We start from the raw sequence: 16,409 nt of genomic DNA, 5'->3' as shown, positions 1-16,409 counted from the left end.
CAAAGGACATTGCATTTATATTGACTGTTTTTCTAAAAAAAAGAGATGTCGTACGCAATTGTGAGAGAGCAAGAAATGATTGTTTTATTGCACAACAGTTTACACCTTTCACTTTGTGCTCCCTTAACTTTAGAAAGTATATTCAGCATCATTTGTTTTGAAAGTTCAGTGACTGCGCTAAAACAAAAATGGCAGCAGTGCTACTGGTGAACATCCCCGATTTACAAAATGCGCAAAATCAGAGATGTGCTATTAGGGTACACTTTAAATGGGGGATACCTTTTTTTTCCTGGACAGTCTCCCGTTCTGCATCCTTCATAAACTTGAACTCATCTAAGATTGCCACCTGTACCTTAGCTCATGCCAAGCCTTGTTCGCCCATTAACCATGTGCTAAGTGACCTGTAAGCTCCTGGTGCAACAAAGCCCCAATTTAAAAATTCTTATCCTTGTTTTCAAGTTCCTTGATGACCTCAACCATACCTATTTCTGTTACCTCCTCCAGCCCCACAATCTTGTGAGAATTCTACAGTTGTCTAAATTGAACCACTGATTTTAATCGATCCATCACTGGTGACCGTGCCTTCAACTGCCTGGGCCTCAAACACTGGAATTCCCTCCCTCGGCCTCCCTGCGATGCTTCTTAAAACTTATCCCTCTAGCCCAGCTTTTGATCATCTGTCCTAATAGCTCCCTATCTGCAGCGGTGTAAAATGCTATTTGATAATATTCCTGTGAAGTAGCTTGGGATGTTTTAGCATGTTCCCGATGCAGCATAAATTCAATTGTCATTGTTAACCTTTCATGTGTCGTAGGCAACTTACTGAACTTAAGCCATCAACTGCTAAGTGGTTCTGACTTTCAAACCTGTCACTTGAAATCCTTCTTTATTTGACAGTTTTCTATCAGCCAAAGACAAAAAAAAAATCTTCAGATTTTGAATGGCTGGATAGCATAGTTTTTTAAATATAGGTTGTTTTTACCTCCAAAATCACAAGATAGTTATGCATGAGGATAGTCTCATGTATTCAAATCTCCAGAGGAATCCTACAGCCATTGCACAGTTGCGTTCCCTTGCTCTCTTAAGAGTCCAAAGGTTTTGCCTCCACTACTCCACCTGGAAATTCATTTATGGGATGTGTGTGTTGTTGCCAGGGCCAACATTTATTGCTCATTCCTAATTATCCTTGAGACAGTCGTGGTGATGGGGGTGACTTGCATTCTCAACTGCAACAGAGCAGCTTGCTAAGCCATGTCAGAGGGCAATTGAGCATCAGCCACATTTCTGAGGCTCTGGATTTACATATCAGGCAGGCTAGGTAACGATGAGAAGATTTCCGTTCTTAAAGGACATTAGTGAGCCAGACGGGTTTTTTTTTATAACAACAACCTGGTAGCTTCACAATCACCAGAACTGATATTAGCTTTTTATTCCATATTTATTGAATTATTTAAATTCAACTCCCAGCCATCATGGTGGAACACACCTCCTGATCATTTGTCTAGATATCTATGTTACTGGTCCAGTAATAGGAACATTATGCTATCAAATTTATATGTATCATGTGTCAGTCAAGAACAAATATTGCAGGGATTCATTAGGTACTAGGTTATATAATGATGGATTTGAAGAGTATTTCAGGCACACATTGAGTGGATTATTGCAGCTCACAAGGGTGTTTGCTTCTGAAAAGACATACTTTTTTTTGGTATGAAAGTAGTTTTTATCGAACTTTTGGAAACAAGTTTTCTATTTAAAAAATTATCCTTTTTGTAAAGTATTGAAAAATGCATTGTGCATTTTGTCCACTTGAGGCAACTATGCACAAATGTGCAAAGAGGGAGTCTGCTGGGAAGAGATACTAAATAATAAAGGACCATGTTTAACAGCTTGTGAATTTCTAATTCTTAATGTTTCTGGTTGAATAGGTAGTTGTTCCTGTCCCAAGAACTTTAAGTAGGAAACTGAATGCACTCTGAAAAAGATGCCCAGATATTGGGAGGTAGAACATTCATTTGTTTTGTTAAATTTAGAGTATTCAATTATTTTTTTTCAATTAAGGGGCAATTTAGTGTGGCCAATCCAGCCAACCTGCACATCTTTGAGTTGTGGGGGTGAAGCCCATGCAGACACAGGGAGAATGTGCAAACTCCACACAGACAGTGACCCGGGGCCGAGATCGAACCCGGCTCCTCAGCGCCATAGGCAGCAGTGCGAACCTCTGCGCCACCATGCCACCCATGATGTAGAACATTCATAAGAGCTGTTGGGCGGCATTCTCCCCTGCCCGGCGTGACGGAGGGTCCCGGAGGAGGGGAGTGGCGCCAACCACTCAGGGGTCACGCCTCCCCAAAGGTGGGGAATTCTCCCCACCTTTGGGGGCCAGCCCCGCGCCGGAGCGGTTGCCACCAGAAGACAGGCGCAAAAAACCGGATCCCCCGGCAGCGGGGCTGGCCGAAAGGCTTTCGCCGGTCCGCGCATGCGCCGGCAGTGACGTCAGCGGCAGCTGGCCGCTGACGTCACTGCCGGCGCATGCGCAATGTGGGGTTCTCTTCCGCTTCCGCCATGGCGGAGGCCGTGGCGGACGCGGGAGAAAATAGTGCAGCCAGGGCACTGGCCCGGAGTCTGAGCCGGGGGCCCCGATCGCGGGCCAGGTGGCGGCTATGAAGGAGTAAGTCGCACATTTGGTGGCTCCCGCTCGAGTCGGACTTTTGGACCTTATCCCCCGATTTTTTTACCGGACTTAAATTGAAACATTGATGACAGAGGCAATTGTGTACTGAATTCCCACATCGGTGCATGGAGAGGAGGACTAGAAGCGCTCGTAAAGGCAAAAACAGAAAGACAGGGAAGGCTTGGGCTGAAGCTGCAGCAGGAGACAGCATCAGCATGGCGGAGGACCAGACCTCTGGCTCGTCAACCCAGCGGTCAACGGAGCAGCTGATGCAAGTTATTCAGGAAGGCTGCGCTAAGCAGAAACGGGACTGCTTGGACCCGATAAACGAGTCAATTGAGCGGCTGGAGCATAGATTGGATGCCCAGGATCGGCGATCCAGAAGATAGAGAAGGCTCTGGCTGACCAGGAGGAACATCAAACGGCAGTCGAGTTGGAGGTGGGGATGCTGAGAGACCAGCAGAAGAAGCTCCTGGAGAAGGTGGAGGACCTAGAGAATAGGTCCCGCCAGCAGAACTTGAGAATCGTTGGGCTCCCGGATGGTCCGAAGGGGCAGACATTGGGGCATACATCGCGGACATGAATGAGAAGCTGCTGGGGGATGGGGCATTCGCCCAGCCTTTGGGAGGTGGACAGGGCTCACAGAGCACTCACAAGGAAGCCGCGAATGGGAGACCTCCCGAGGGCAATGGTGGGGAGATTCCACAGGTACTTGGATAAGGAGCGCATTCTACAGTGGGCCAAGCAGACATGGAGCTGTAAATGGAACAACAGTATCCTGCGGGTCTACCAAGAACTGAGTGTGGAGATGGCCAGGAGAAGAGCAGGCTTTAATCAGATCAGGTCGACCCTTTTTAAGAAAAAGGTGAAGTTCGGACTGTTGTATCCGGCCCGTCTCTGGGTCACGTACGAGCAACAACACTTTTATTTTGAGTCGCCTGAGGACGCGCTGGACTTCGCGAAAAGGAATGGACTGGTGGTGGGCTGAGAACTTTTGAACTTTGTTTTTTAAAAAAAGTTTTTTGCTTTGTGGAAGCTGTCTGTAATGCCTTCTGTATTCATTTGGGACCAGTGGCACAGCTGAGTGAGTTAAGGTTTACATTTGCACTGTTGGGGGATGGAGGTGTGCTTGTTTAGATTTTGGATCTCTTACTTGATCTTTGTTAGCGTTTTTTTTCTTCCTGTTTTTTCTGTCGGACGATTGTGTTGGGATTGTTTGTCATTGGAATATGTATGTATGAGGCTGGGGAGTAAACAATAGGTGGGAGACTTTTCGGCGCCAGGGGCGGGGGCCACCAAGCTAGCTGGGTGGGCTAGCTCACGGAAGCATAGTGAGGGGTGTGCATATGTTAGGTTTGTTAAAGGGGTTGAGATATATTGTGTTTTTACTGGGGGGGGGGAGGGAGGAGGGGGGAAATGTTCTGCTGACGAGGCAGGGACTTGTGCTAAGGGACAGAGACGAGGTTGGGGCCGGAGGCTGCGTGGGGGCGGGCCCGTGGAGGTGCAGAGCATGGGCTGAAGGCTGGCCAAAAAAGGGGATGGCTGATCGGCGAAGTGGGGGGGGGGGGGGGGATCAGGCCCTCAACTAGGCTAATCACCTGGAATGTACGAGGGCTAAATGGACTGGTCAAGCGGGCCCGCGTGTTCGCACATCTGAGGGGACTGAATGCGGATGTGGTAATGTTGCAGGAGATGCACCTTAGAGTAGCTGACCAGATTAGATTGAAGAAAGGCTGGGTCAGTCAGGTCTTTCACTCGGGACTAGATTCAAAGACTAGAGGGGTCGCGATCCTGATCAATAAGCGGGTGGTGTTTGAGGCGGGTAGAATAGTCTCGGACGTGGGAGGTTGGTACATTATAGTCAGTGGGAAACTGGAGGGGGTGCAGGTGGTATTAGTAAAGGTGTGTGCGCCAAATTGGGACGATGTGGAGTTCATAAGAGGATGCTGGGGAAGATACCTGGACTCGCACAAGTTGGTCATGGGAGGGGACTTTAACACAGATTTTGACCCCGGCTTAGACCAGTCAAGCTTGAAAACAGGCAGGGTGCCAGCAATGGCAAAGGAGCGAGGAGGGTTCATGGAGCTGATCGGGGGGGGTGGACCTATGGACATTTGGGCAGCCGAGGGTGAAGGAGTTCTCCTTCTACTCCCACGTGCGTAAAGTGTACTCCCGGATCGATTTCTTCATTTTGAGCAGGGCCTTACTGGCTGGGGTGGTGGACACGGGGTACTCGCCGATCACAATCTCAGACCATGCTCCGCACTGGGTTGACCTGCAGGTTAGTAAAGATAGTAACCAGCGGCCGCACTTGAGGTTAGATGTGGGATTTTTGGCTGACAAAGGGGTGTGCGAGCGGCTGAGGAAATGTATTCAGAACTACCTGCAGGTCAGCGACATGGGGGAGATTTCAGCAGCGGTGGTCTGAGAAGCACTGAAGGTGGTGGCTAGAGGGGAGCTGATCTCAATACGGGCCCACGGGGAGAAGGTAGACAGGGCAGAGACATACCAACTGGTAAAGGAGATAGGTGGGATGCGGAGTCGCCAGAGACAGGGCTTTCAAGGGAACGACGGAGGCTACAGGCGGAGTTCGGCTTGTTAACCACAGGTAGTGCGGTGGAGCAGCTGAGAAAGGCGAGGGGGGGCGATCTATGAGCATGGAGAGAAGGCCAGCAGAATACTTGCACAGCAGCTTAGAAAGAGGGAGGCAGCACGGGAGATAGGGAAGGTAAATGATGGAGATGAGAACATGGTTGGAGATTCAGCAGGGGTGAATAAGGTGTTTAGGGATTTTTACAGTAGGCTGTATGTGTTGGAACCCCCAACGGGGCCGGAGGTGATGAGGCACTTCTTAGGGGGGCTGAATTTCCCAAAGGTGGACGGGGAGCTGGTAGAAGGGCTGGGGGCCCCGATCGGGTTGGGAGAGATAGTGGAGAGTCTGAAGGCCATACAGTCGTGTAAAGCCCCGGGGCCAGACGGGTACCCAGTGGAGTTCTATAAAAAGTTCTCTGGGATATTGGGACCGTTGTTGATGAGGACGTTCAATGAGGCAAGGGAGAGAGGGGTGCTGCCCCCGACGATGTCACAGTCCACAATTTTGCTGATTCTGAAGCGGGACAAGAACCCGGAGCTGTGTGGATCCTATAGGCCGATATCCTTGTTGAATGTGGACACCAAACTACTGGCCAAAACTTTGTCCTCCAGAATTGAAGATTGTGTCCCGGATGTTATTGCGGGAGGACCAGACGGGGTTTGTTAACGGTAGGCAGTTGGTGGCCAATATAAAAAGGCTATTAAACGTGATCATGATGCCCCGGAAGGTAGGGAGGTGGAGGTAGTGGTCGCAATGGACGCAGAAAAGGCTTTGATCGGGTAGAATGGGAATATCTGTGGGAGTGTTACTGGGACGGTTCAGATTTGGACGGGGCTTTATTGACTGGGTCAGGTTGCTGTATCAGACTCTTGTGGCGAGCGGCGGACGAATAAAACAACATCGGACTACTTTAGGCTGCACCGGGGGATGAGACAGGGATGCCCCCTCTCCCCACTATAGAGCCACTGGCAATTGCTCTGAGAGCCTCAAGGGGCTGGAAGGGGCTGGTCCGGTGGGGGGGGGGGGGGGGGGGGTGCACGGTGAAGCACAGAGTCTCGCTTTATGCAGACAACCTGCTTCTGTATGTATCTGACCCATAGAGGGGATGGAAGAAATCATGAGGATTCTAGGGAATTTGACTTGTTTTCGGGGTATAAGCTAAATATGGGGGAAAGTGGGATGTTTGCGGTCCAAGTGAGGCGACAGGAGAGACGATGTGGGGCGCTGCCTTTTAGATTAGTAGGGGGAAGCTTTAGGTATCCAGGCATCCAAGTGGCGTGGGAATGGGACCGGCTGCATAAATTAAATCTGGCCCGACTAGTAGACGAAATAAAGGACGATTTTCATTGATGGGACGCGCTTCTGTTGTCACTAGCTGGGAGGGTGCAGACGGTGAAGATGACAGTCTTCCTGAGATTCCTGTTTGTATTTCAGTGTCTCCCCATCTTTATTCCGCGGTCCTTTTTAAACGGGTCAACAAAGTGATTACTGGCTTCGTTTGGGCGGGCAAGACCCCGCGAGTAAGGAAGGTAATGCTTGAGCGGAGTTGGGGAGATGGCGGGCTGGCGCTGCCAAATTTTAGTAACTGTTACTGGGCGGCGAATATAGCCATGATCAGGAAGTGGGTGGTGGGGGGAGGGTCGGCATGGGAGGGTATGGAGGCGGGTTCATGCAAGGGCATCAGATTGGGGGGTATTGGTAACTGCACCTCTGCAGTCCCCGCCAGAACGGTACTCCCCGTGGTGGTGGCAGCCCTGAGAGTCTGGGAGAAATGGAGGCTACATGTGGGAATAGATGGAGCATTGGTTTGGTCCCCAATCTAATAATCACTGGTTTGCCCCGGGAAGTATGGATGGGGGGTTCCAGAGATGGCAGCGAGCAGGGATTGAGAGGATTGGGGATATGTTTATAGAGGGGAGCTTTCCGAGTATGAGGGCGCTGGAGGAGAAGTTTGGATTGGCGAGAGGAACGAATTCAGGTACCTGTAGGTGCTGGACTTCCTACGCAGACAGGTTTCAACCTTCCCGCTCCTATCACCAAGGGGAATTCAGGACAGGGTCGTTTCCAGAGGGCAGGAAGGAGAAGGGAGCATCTCAGACATTTACAAGGAACTTATGGGGTCAGAGGAGACGCAGACTGAGGAGTTGAAGTGCAAGTGGGAGGAGGAGCAGGGAGGAGAGATAGAGGATAGTCTATGGCGGACGCGTTGAGTAGAGTCAACACGTCCACAACATGTGCCAGGCTCAGCCTGATACAATTCAAGGTCGTTCATCAGGCTCACATGACAGTGACCCGGAAGAGCAGATTCTTTGGGGTGGAAGACAGGTGTGCAAGGTGTGCGGGAGGACCAGCGAACCATGTCCACATGTTCTGGACATGTCCGAAGCTTAGGGGATTTTGGCAGGGGTTTGCGCATGTCATGTCCATGGTGTTAAAAACAAGGGTGGAACCGAGTCCAGAGATGGCGATTTTCGTGGTGTCGGAAGACCAGGGAGTCCAGGAGGAGAAAGAGGCATAAAATCTGGCCTTTGCTTCCCTGGTAGCCCGGAGACGGATACTATTAGCTTGGAGGGATTCAAAGCCCCCGAAGTCGGAGACCTGGCTATCTGACATGGCTATCTTTCTCTGTTTGGAGAAAATTAAGTTCGCCATGAGAGGGTCAATGTTAGGGTTCGCCCGGAGGTGGCAACCGTTCGTCAACTTTGCGGAAAATTAATCATCAGCAGAAGGGGGGGGGGGGGGGGGGGGGGGGGGGTTAGCTTAGCTTATAGTAGGGGGTTAATAAAGGTGGGACCTGTAAGGGAGGGAGACGGCTTTTGCACTATGTTTATAGATTCATGTACAATGTTTATTTTGGTGTTGTTGTAATACCAAAAATACCTCAATAAAATGTATATTAAAAAAAAAGATGGAAACATGACCACATTGTTAAAGGTTTGCTGTCATAAACAGTATCCTGAGATTGCCGATTCTCATGGGACCAAAACTATTTTGAGCCACGGTGGAACTGCGCTTTGATTCCCATTGTACTTCTCACTGTGGTCGGGAACCATTGCAACTCCACAGAAATGGACATAATCGAGGAAAATATATTTTTTGTTAGGGTCTGGCTTTGCAGGCTGCTGTTATCTCCAAGCATAAACACCACGGGCTGGATTCTTCGACCGCACCTGCCGCAAGATTGCCATGGACGGGACGGGAATCATGCAAAGATCTGTTGACCTCGGAAGGATGTTTCCAGTCATTGGGTGGGCGTGGCTGAAGAATCCCGCCCCATATGTCTTCATACCAGTAAAACAATGTAGGGCCTCCTTCAATTTTTAGGAGCCCATCATCCAGGCCAGTTGACTTCAGCACAGATGAGATGATTCCCTTTGTTTTACCATAAATTGAAAAACAGAGTGCCGATTCAGTGACCCAGTTGCGCCTGGCATGGACTCAGACGCAATGCGTGAATCGCGCAAAAGTCCCACATTGGGCTCTGCGCCGATTGCGAGTCACCCGGCCCGCTCCACCTGGCACGATTTGGATCACACCCTCACTGGGCGAGATCCAGATCTGCATATTTAAATGAGCCGAATGGTTTTCAGATACCACATATAAGCTTGCATTACAATAGCCTAAGCCTCGACCAGCTTTGGTGTAAAGTAAATAATATGGCTAAAAAAATAAGATGTAGCCGAGGGTGAAGGAGTTCTTCTACTTGCATGTGCATAAAGTGATCTCCCGGATCGATTTCTTCATTTTGAGCAGGACCTTACTGGCAGGGGTGGTCTTAAATGGGCGATCCCTTACTCTGAGATAATGCCCTCTGGTCCCAGACTCTCCCCGCAGGACGGGAAACAAGCTCTCAGCATTTACCCTGTCAAGCCCCCTGAGAATCCAATATGTCTCAAAAAGGCCGCCGCTCATTTTTCTAAATTAATTTCTAAATTTCTAAAAACTCACTTCTAACCTCGTAATCATATTAGATAGCAGGGGAGAGAAAAAACCCACAAAGTGATGTGGTAACAGTGCAGGCATGGGCAATTAACAATACCACTCGAGGGGAGATAAATACCAAAATGGACCCAATGGTCTGTTTCCATGGTGTACTTTGCCTGTAATTGCTGAAATCTTTCTGCTGATGGTGAATAAACCCCTGTAGTAATCTATATCCGTACAGTGTAACTTCGGAAATATATTTATTTTGTGGCCTCTAATAAGTCCCTGAGCTAGTCAACTGCACGCAAGCTGCATGACTGTCCAACAAAGTTGAAAAGAAAATTCGGCATCTGCTGATTTGACACTGCAATTTGGCAATCATACCCAAGAGTGCTTCTACCTGAGTGCTTTAACCAATACTGACATTCTACTTGTTCAAGGACACATTATATTCACCACAAACACAAGCAATATTTTCCATTGTTTTCCTCTATTTCCTGTGCTGTTTATACTACCTATGAAAAGCTCTGATGATTAGAACATAGAACAGTACAGCACAGAACAGGCCCTTCGGCCCTCGATGTTGTGCCGAGCAATGATCACCCTACTCAAACCCACATATCCACCCTATACCCGTAACCCAACAACCCCCCCCCCCCTTAACCTTACTTTTTTAGGACACTACGGACAATTTAGCATGGCCAATCCACCTAACCCGCACATCTTTGGACTGTGGGATGAAACCGGAGCACCCAGAGGAAACCCACGCACACACGGGGAGGACGTGCAGACTCCGCACAGACAGTGACCCAGCCGGGAATCGAACCTGGGACCCTGGAGCTGTGAAGCATTTATGCTAACCACCATGCTACCGTGCTGCCCCCACGATTGTTTGGTGGACAAAGGGCTCATTGCATTTATCCCTCCTGAGGATTCGAGCACAATTTTGCCATAACTAAAATGAGCTTGTCGTTTTTATTTTAAGTCTTTAACGTTCCAAAGTGAGATGACATCACCATTGTTAGAGGGTGGAAGAAGGCCATTCGGCCTATCATGTCTACGCCAGCTGTCCGAACGAGCACCTCACTAATGCCATTCCCCTGTCCTCTCCCCATAACCTGGCACGTTGCTGCCTTTCAAACAACAATCCTTTTGAATGCCTAGCTTGAACCTGCATCCACCACTTTCTCAGATTATGCATTCCAGATCCAGGGGCTGGTTGCACAGGGGTAAAGAGCTGGCTTTTAAAGCAGACCAAGGCAGGCCAGCATCACTGTTCAATTCCCGTACCAGCTTCCCCGAACAGGCACCGGAATGTGGTGACTAGGGGCTTTTCACAGTAACTTCATTTGAAGCCTACTTGTGACAATAAGCGATTTTCATTTCATTTTTCATCCCAACACTCACTGCAGGAAAATGGATTTTCTCATTCGGCTCTTGGTCAGCAACAAAGGCTGAGGAAGAGGGGTAGTCCTATGATGCAGGTCTGAATGTATTGGGCCTATATTCTCCTGAGGGTTAGAAGCATGAGCGGCAAACCATTGAATCAAAAACACAAGAATCTGAGGGCTTGATTTTGTGGATGTTGAGAGATTGTCAATGGTTAAGGGACAGATCATTTTGGACTGAGATGAGAATAAATGGCTTCACTCAGGGCATTATGAACCTTTTCCTGGCCCAGAGGGTTGTGTATGCTTCATTGTTAAATTCATTTCAGGCTGAGTTAGACAGATTTAGGTCTCTCAGGGAATTGAGGGATCTAGCAATAAAGTGGAGTTGAAACACAAGATCACTCATGATCATATTGAATTGTGGAGCAGGGCCGAAGGGTGATGTGGTCAATGCCTGCACTTATTTTTCTGTCTTCTTGTGCCTGGAAGAGAAATGGAACCATGGATACTGAGGGAACTAAGGGTGGGAATTGCGTAAGCACCGGCCAAGAGTTTTCTATCCTAGGTGGTGTCAGAGGACTAGAGGATTGCGAATGGTAAACACCCTTGTTCAGCAAAGGGTGTGAGGATAAGCGAACGGCAGTCCAATTAGTTTAACCTCAGCAGTGTGGAAGCTTCTCCAAACAATAATTGCATGCAAAATTAACAGTCACTTGGGTAATGTGGGTTGATAAAGGAAAGCAGGTATGTAATTGTTAAGGGTGAGTGGTGTTAACGAACTTGTTTGAGATTTTCATGAGGGTAACAGAAAGGAGTGAAGAGGTAAATGCAGTTCATGTAAACGTGGTCTTCCAAATGGCAGCTGTTAAAGGGAAAACCTGTGGGAACATTTAGGGATGATCGAATAAAAGGGAGGGCAACGGCAGGGATATAAAAGTGACTGAGTGACAGGAAACACAGCAGTGGGAAATGTTTTCATTATTATTTTCACTGACAGAGCTATGTTTAATGAGCTTCTCACACGACAAGTTCCCAGTTTCACCCCTCTGCCATTGAGGGTCGGTGGAGGACCGGGAAATGGGAAGAGGTGATGCAGATCATTGGGCAAGTCAAGCTGTGTACTTACAGATTGATTGTTTGAGAGCTGGTTATTAACTGGGAGCAGATCACCCGATCGATCTGAGTTGGGGGGGGTGGTGGCGGGTACAGCATGTGGTGAAAACCGACCTACTGAGAAAGAAGAAAAAGATGATTTGTAGCAGAGACTGTGATTAATGTCATTGGACTTGTAATCCGGAGGCCCAGGCTAATGCTCTGGAGACATGGGTTCAAATCCCACCATGGCAGCTGGCAGAACGTAACTGCAATTAATAAAATCTGAAATATAAAGTGATCCTTAGTAATGGTGACTGTGAAACCATCATCAATTGTTTAAAAGCCCCATCTGGTTCATTAACGTCCCTATAAGGAAGGAAATCTGCCATCCTTATCTGGTCTGGCCTACATGTGACTCCAGACCCACAGCAACGTGGTTGTCTCTGAAATGGCCGAGCAAGCTGCTCTGTCAAGTGCAATTAGGTGTGGCCAACAAATGGCTGACCATCCCAATGACTCGCACATCTGTGAAAGAAAGAAAAATTGGAGTCCTCACATACAGAGAGACAGTTCAAAGGCATTTTCCAAGCTGGAGGACTGTCATAAGATATTCAAGAAACAGAACAAAAAGCTTAAGAAGAGAAAGGTTTTGAAATCGGAAGTGGAAACGTGGGGTGATCTTGCAGCAGTTTGCGGAGGCCATGGGTGTGGGGAATGAAAGAGTGGACCATAATGGAAGAGTGGGAGCTAGAATAGTGGAAGTTTCATGTGGAACAATTGACTGAAGTAAGGTGTGTTAGAGCCAAAAAGTGGGTTGAAAGAGAGGATGAAACTCTGGAAATGAATTCACTGGGCCCAAGGAACAGATGACACTTCAGAAGGATGGGGTGGGGGTGATAGGAATATGGGAAGGAGCACAGACCACAGAATTCTCAAGGAGCTATGATTTGTGGAAGTGGAGAGGCTGGCTGTGGGAGCATGGAGAAATTAAACAAGTTGATGAAGGATTTTGGCAGCCATTGGGATGGAAGAGATGAATTTGGGGACCTGGAAGACCAGGAACTTGTTGAATAGAACAGTTATGAGGGAGGAAATTGAGTCAAGTGGACATGGAGGTAGGTGCCACATCTCTGGATTTCAATTGCTGCCTTAGAACACAATTATAAAGTGCTCTTGAGCTTTCATAAAGGCCGTAAAACAGTTAACAGAAAACATTGTCAGGGACTCATTTCTGAGGATGTTAATTGACAAATAATGGAAATCAAATGCCCATTTACTATTAAACAGTTAGCAAGTGTTGAAAATCGGTTCCATGAAAACCTCCCCCTGGGATTCCCACCTCAACAAATCCTAGTACTTGCGAGGCCATTTCAGAGACAACCACATTGCTGTGGGTCTAGAGTCACATGTAGGCCTGACCAGGTACGGATGTCAGATTTCCTTCCTTACAGGGACATTAATGAACCAGGTGGGGCTTTTAAACAATTGATGACGGTTTCACAGTCACCATTACAAAGAATCACTTTATATTCCAGGGGCGCGATTCTCCACTCCCACGCCAGGTGGGAGAATTGCAGGAGGGCCGCTCTGGCACCCCTCGCGATTCTCCCCCCCCCCTCCCCCAAATGGGGTGTCGCGCAAAACGCGACACGCCGCTCGGAGAATCGCGGGTCGCCGTTTTTCACGGCGACCCGCAATTCTCCGACCCAGATGGGCCGAGCGGCCAGCCGTTCCCGACCGGTTCATGCCAGCGGCAACCACACTTGGTCGCTGCCGGCGTGAACGTGGCGGCAGCAGCTGTTGTGTGGCTTGTGGGGGGCAGAGAGGGGAATGAGCACCACGTCCGTGCTCGGGAAGGGGACTGGCCCGCGATCGGTGCCCACCGATCGTCGGGCCGGCGTCTCAATGGGACGCACTCTTTCCCCTCCGCCGCCCTGCAAGATCAAGCCGCCATGCGCGGGTTGGAGCCGGCCAACCCGCGCATGCAAGGATGACATCATTAGGCTCGTCGGCCGCGTCATTCTCGGCGCGCCGGGCCTTGACGCCAGCGACAAGGCCCGGCGGCCGAGATTCACGGCACGGCCCTCCTAGCCCCCCGGCGGGGGGAGAATAGGGGGCCAGGAGCGGCCTCCGACGCCGTTGTGAACCTCTGGATCTGGATCGGCGCAGGCTGGGAGGGCCGAAGGGCCTGTTCCTGTGCTGTAATTTTCTTTGTTCTTTGTTCTCCGGGTTTCACAACGGTGTCGGGCCTAGCGGACAATTCCACCCCAGGTTTATTAATTGCAGTTATATTCTGCCAGCTGCCATGGTGGGATTTGACAATCTCAACAATATTTTGTCTGTCAGGAGCCAAGCAAGCCGTAGATTACTGCTGTGTGAATTAAATGCCAGAATATTCGATCAAAGCGAAAAGTACCAGTCGTCAAGAAAGTTTCTATCAATTGAACACAGATGTTATGTAACATTGAGGCTAGGATGAAGACCGGGCTCCAAATACTCTTGCAGTAGCTGACTCTTTGTGAACATTTTTTTTCCGAGAGGTACCTGGGGAATCCCAGGAGGTTTTCATGGAGCCGATTTTCTTCTGTGTTCTGCTGCACCGCTTTCTAGGGGGGCAAACAGATAAAGGTGGAGTGGAGACCGCTTGCACTCGGTTTCTGCCCTGTTTGCATTTTACACACTACATTCACAGATAGGGTTGTGGCAAAGACATTGATTGTGCTTCAAAGAGGTGCTGCTGACATTTAGGTTTAATTTATAAGAGCTGGAAGTAACATCATTATGGCTGAAACTGACCTGAAGATGTCTGTCTCCAGAGGCAGCCTCATGACACAGTCACCTGACTATGGCAAGCCAAGTAGCCATGTAGTATACTCAGTAAGATTGCATTTCCAAAACTCAAACAGACATCTTGTCCACTGTTACCTTATCAAATGTACATAGTGACCACAGGGAATCAAGCTGGATCTTACACAAGGCCAATGCCTTTGGAATCTATAGTCTATTAGGAAGGCAGTAACAGAACTGTGCCACAGTATAAAAGGATCGGCAGCCCATTTCCTGTCCAGGTATGGCATTGTCATTGACGGTACCATGAATTTATTTTGGCTCCATGTCTTTCTAGGGGCTCAGTGGGAAATCAGGAACATCTCAGAGGCAATAGGGATGGGCAACAAATGCTGACCTAGCCAGCGAAGCCCACATCCCATAAAAAATGATTTTTTTAAAAACCAATGTGTCAGCAGAGTACCTTTGCGTAAAAGAGATCATTGATGCCCTTGTTACTGCAGCAAACATGCATAAAACCTTTTCCATGGGCATGAGATAGCCCAAGGTGTTTAAATAATGGCAGGATTTTCTTGCAATCTAGAATGACATTGGCACCCATAAAGCTTGATGAACACTTGTCAATATTTAACTTGTGTAAGGCTTCTGTGCTGGCTGAGTGTATTCTGTAGTCTTTACAACAGTTCAGTCAATCGTTGGGTTTGCTTCTGTATCAGTCCTGAACCTCTGTCAAACACAGAAACAAAAGACTGAATCTTAATCTCATCCTGCAACCACCTCCTGCCCCCCCCCCCCCCCCCCCCCCTCCCAAACACGTGCCATCTCCCAAACTCCTCTCACCAAAGTCAATGGGTTGTGGTAGGGTGAGAAGCTAAAACTATAGAAATCTACAACCAGACTCCAATCTGCTTCCAATCTACCTACCGCTTTGTTTAATAGAGTCAAGACAGGGAAAAAGCTGTCAACCCATTCCCAGGAGCTGGGATGGCCAATTAAATGTTTTATTGAAGATGGCAGTCTCTGATTTAAGCTGCTTTCCAGGTTTTGGTATACAGGCAGCTGAAAAGAAGTAACACTTTGGGGAGAAACTAAATGCTTTCCGTTGCCACTCTTGCCCAGATACCCATTCCACTCACATCATATAGCCACATAAACACTCCCCGGACCAGACCATAATTTTTGCATAAGATGTCCCAGCCTCACAAATGATATCTGCGAGTGCCAAAGCCATCAATTCGCAAACCTGTGATTTTCCTCTGGAACTAGTGCTTGCTGTCTGTCACGTAGCTCCCCCTTATCTTAAGTAGGTGGCGTTGTACTCTAAACTGATGGTGCTTCATAGTTCATTCCCAGCAGCAGGACCCTGTGCATTGGTAAGAGGTATTGTTTCTTGATCTCACTGCATGTGGCCCTGGCATGGGTCTAACCATTGGCTGCTACTCTGCACCAGGATGGGGCCTTGCTCCGCTTCCTAATCCTGGTGAAGTGGCGCACATGCTGCCATTGGGAGAAATATGCCTGCTGCTCCAGCTCCTGGACATTATGTCACTGTGCTTAACTGATTGTTGATTGACTGATTTATTGCCACATGTACCGAGGTACAGTGAAAAGTATTGTTCTGCGTACAGTCCATACAGATCATTCCATACATGAAAAGAATCCAGAGGACATACATAAATGTAAATACATAGACACCGCAAGCAAACACTGAACTATGGCACCAGTGACATTATGAAGCTCCCTGTCAATAACTCTTTCCATTTCGTGAGCAATCCTGACCAAAGTTAGTGTGACCTTGCAGCCCAATGATTACTTGGCAACCATCTGAACATTCAGAATAGATGCTAAGAATATCTTTGGAGGCAACCCTTTATTATTTGTTTTGGAAACATAGATTGTGATGAGCAAAGCCATGTTGAGGAGAATTCGTAGCCGGTTTATATTT

At 48.4% G+C, this 16,409-nt stretch overlaps 1 protein-coding gene across 2 annotated transcripts in view; it reads left to right on the top strand.

Annotated features, from left to right (window-relative positions):
• Positions 1–16,409, top strand: part of rab15 (RAB15, member RAS oncogene family) — a 202,696-nt gene that overhangs the window by 179,778 nt on the left and 6,509 nt on the right. The gene's annotated exons all lie outside the window — the stretch shown is intronic.

Source organism: Scyliorhinus canicula, chromosome 2 (genome assembly GCF_902713615.1).
Source record: "Scyliorhinus canicula chromosome 2, sScyCan1.1, whole genome shotgun sequence".
In the NCBI taxonomy this organism is placed as follows: domain Eukaryota; kingdom Metazoa; phylum Chordata; class Chondrichthyes; order Carcharhiniformes; family Scyliorhinidae; genus Scyliorhinus; species Scyliorhinus canicula.
Note: the sequence above shows the minus strand (reverse complement) of the source record. Positions and strands in the feature narration are given on the sequence as shown.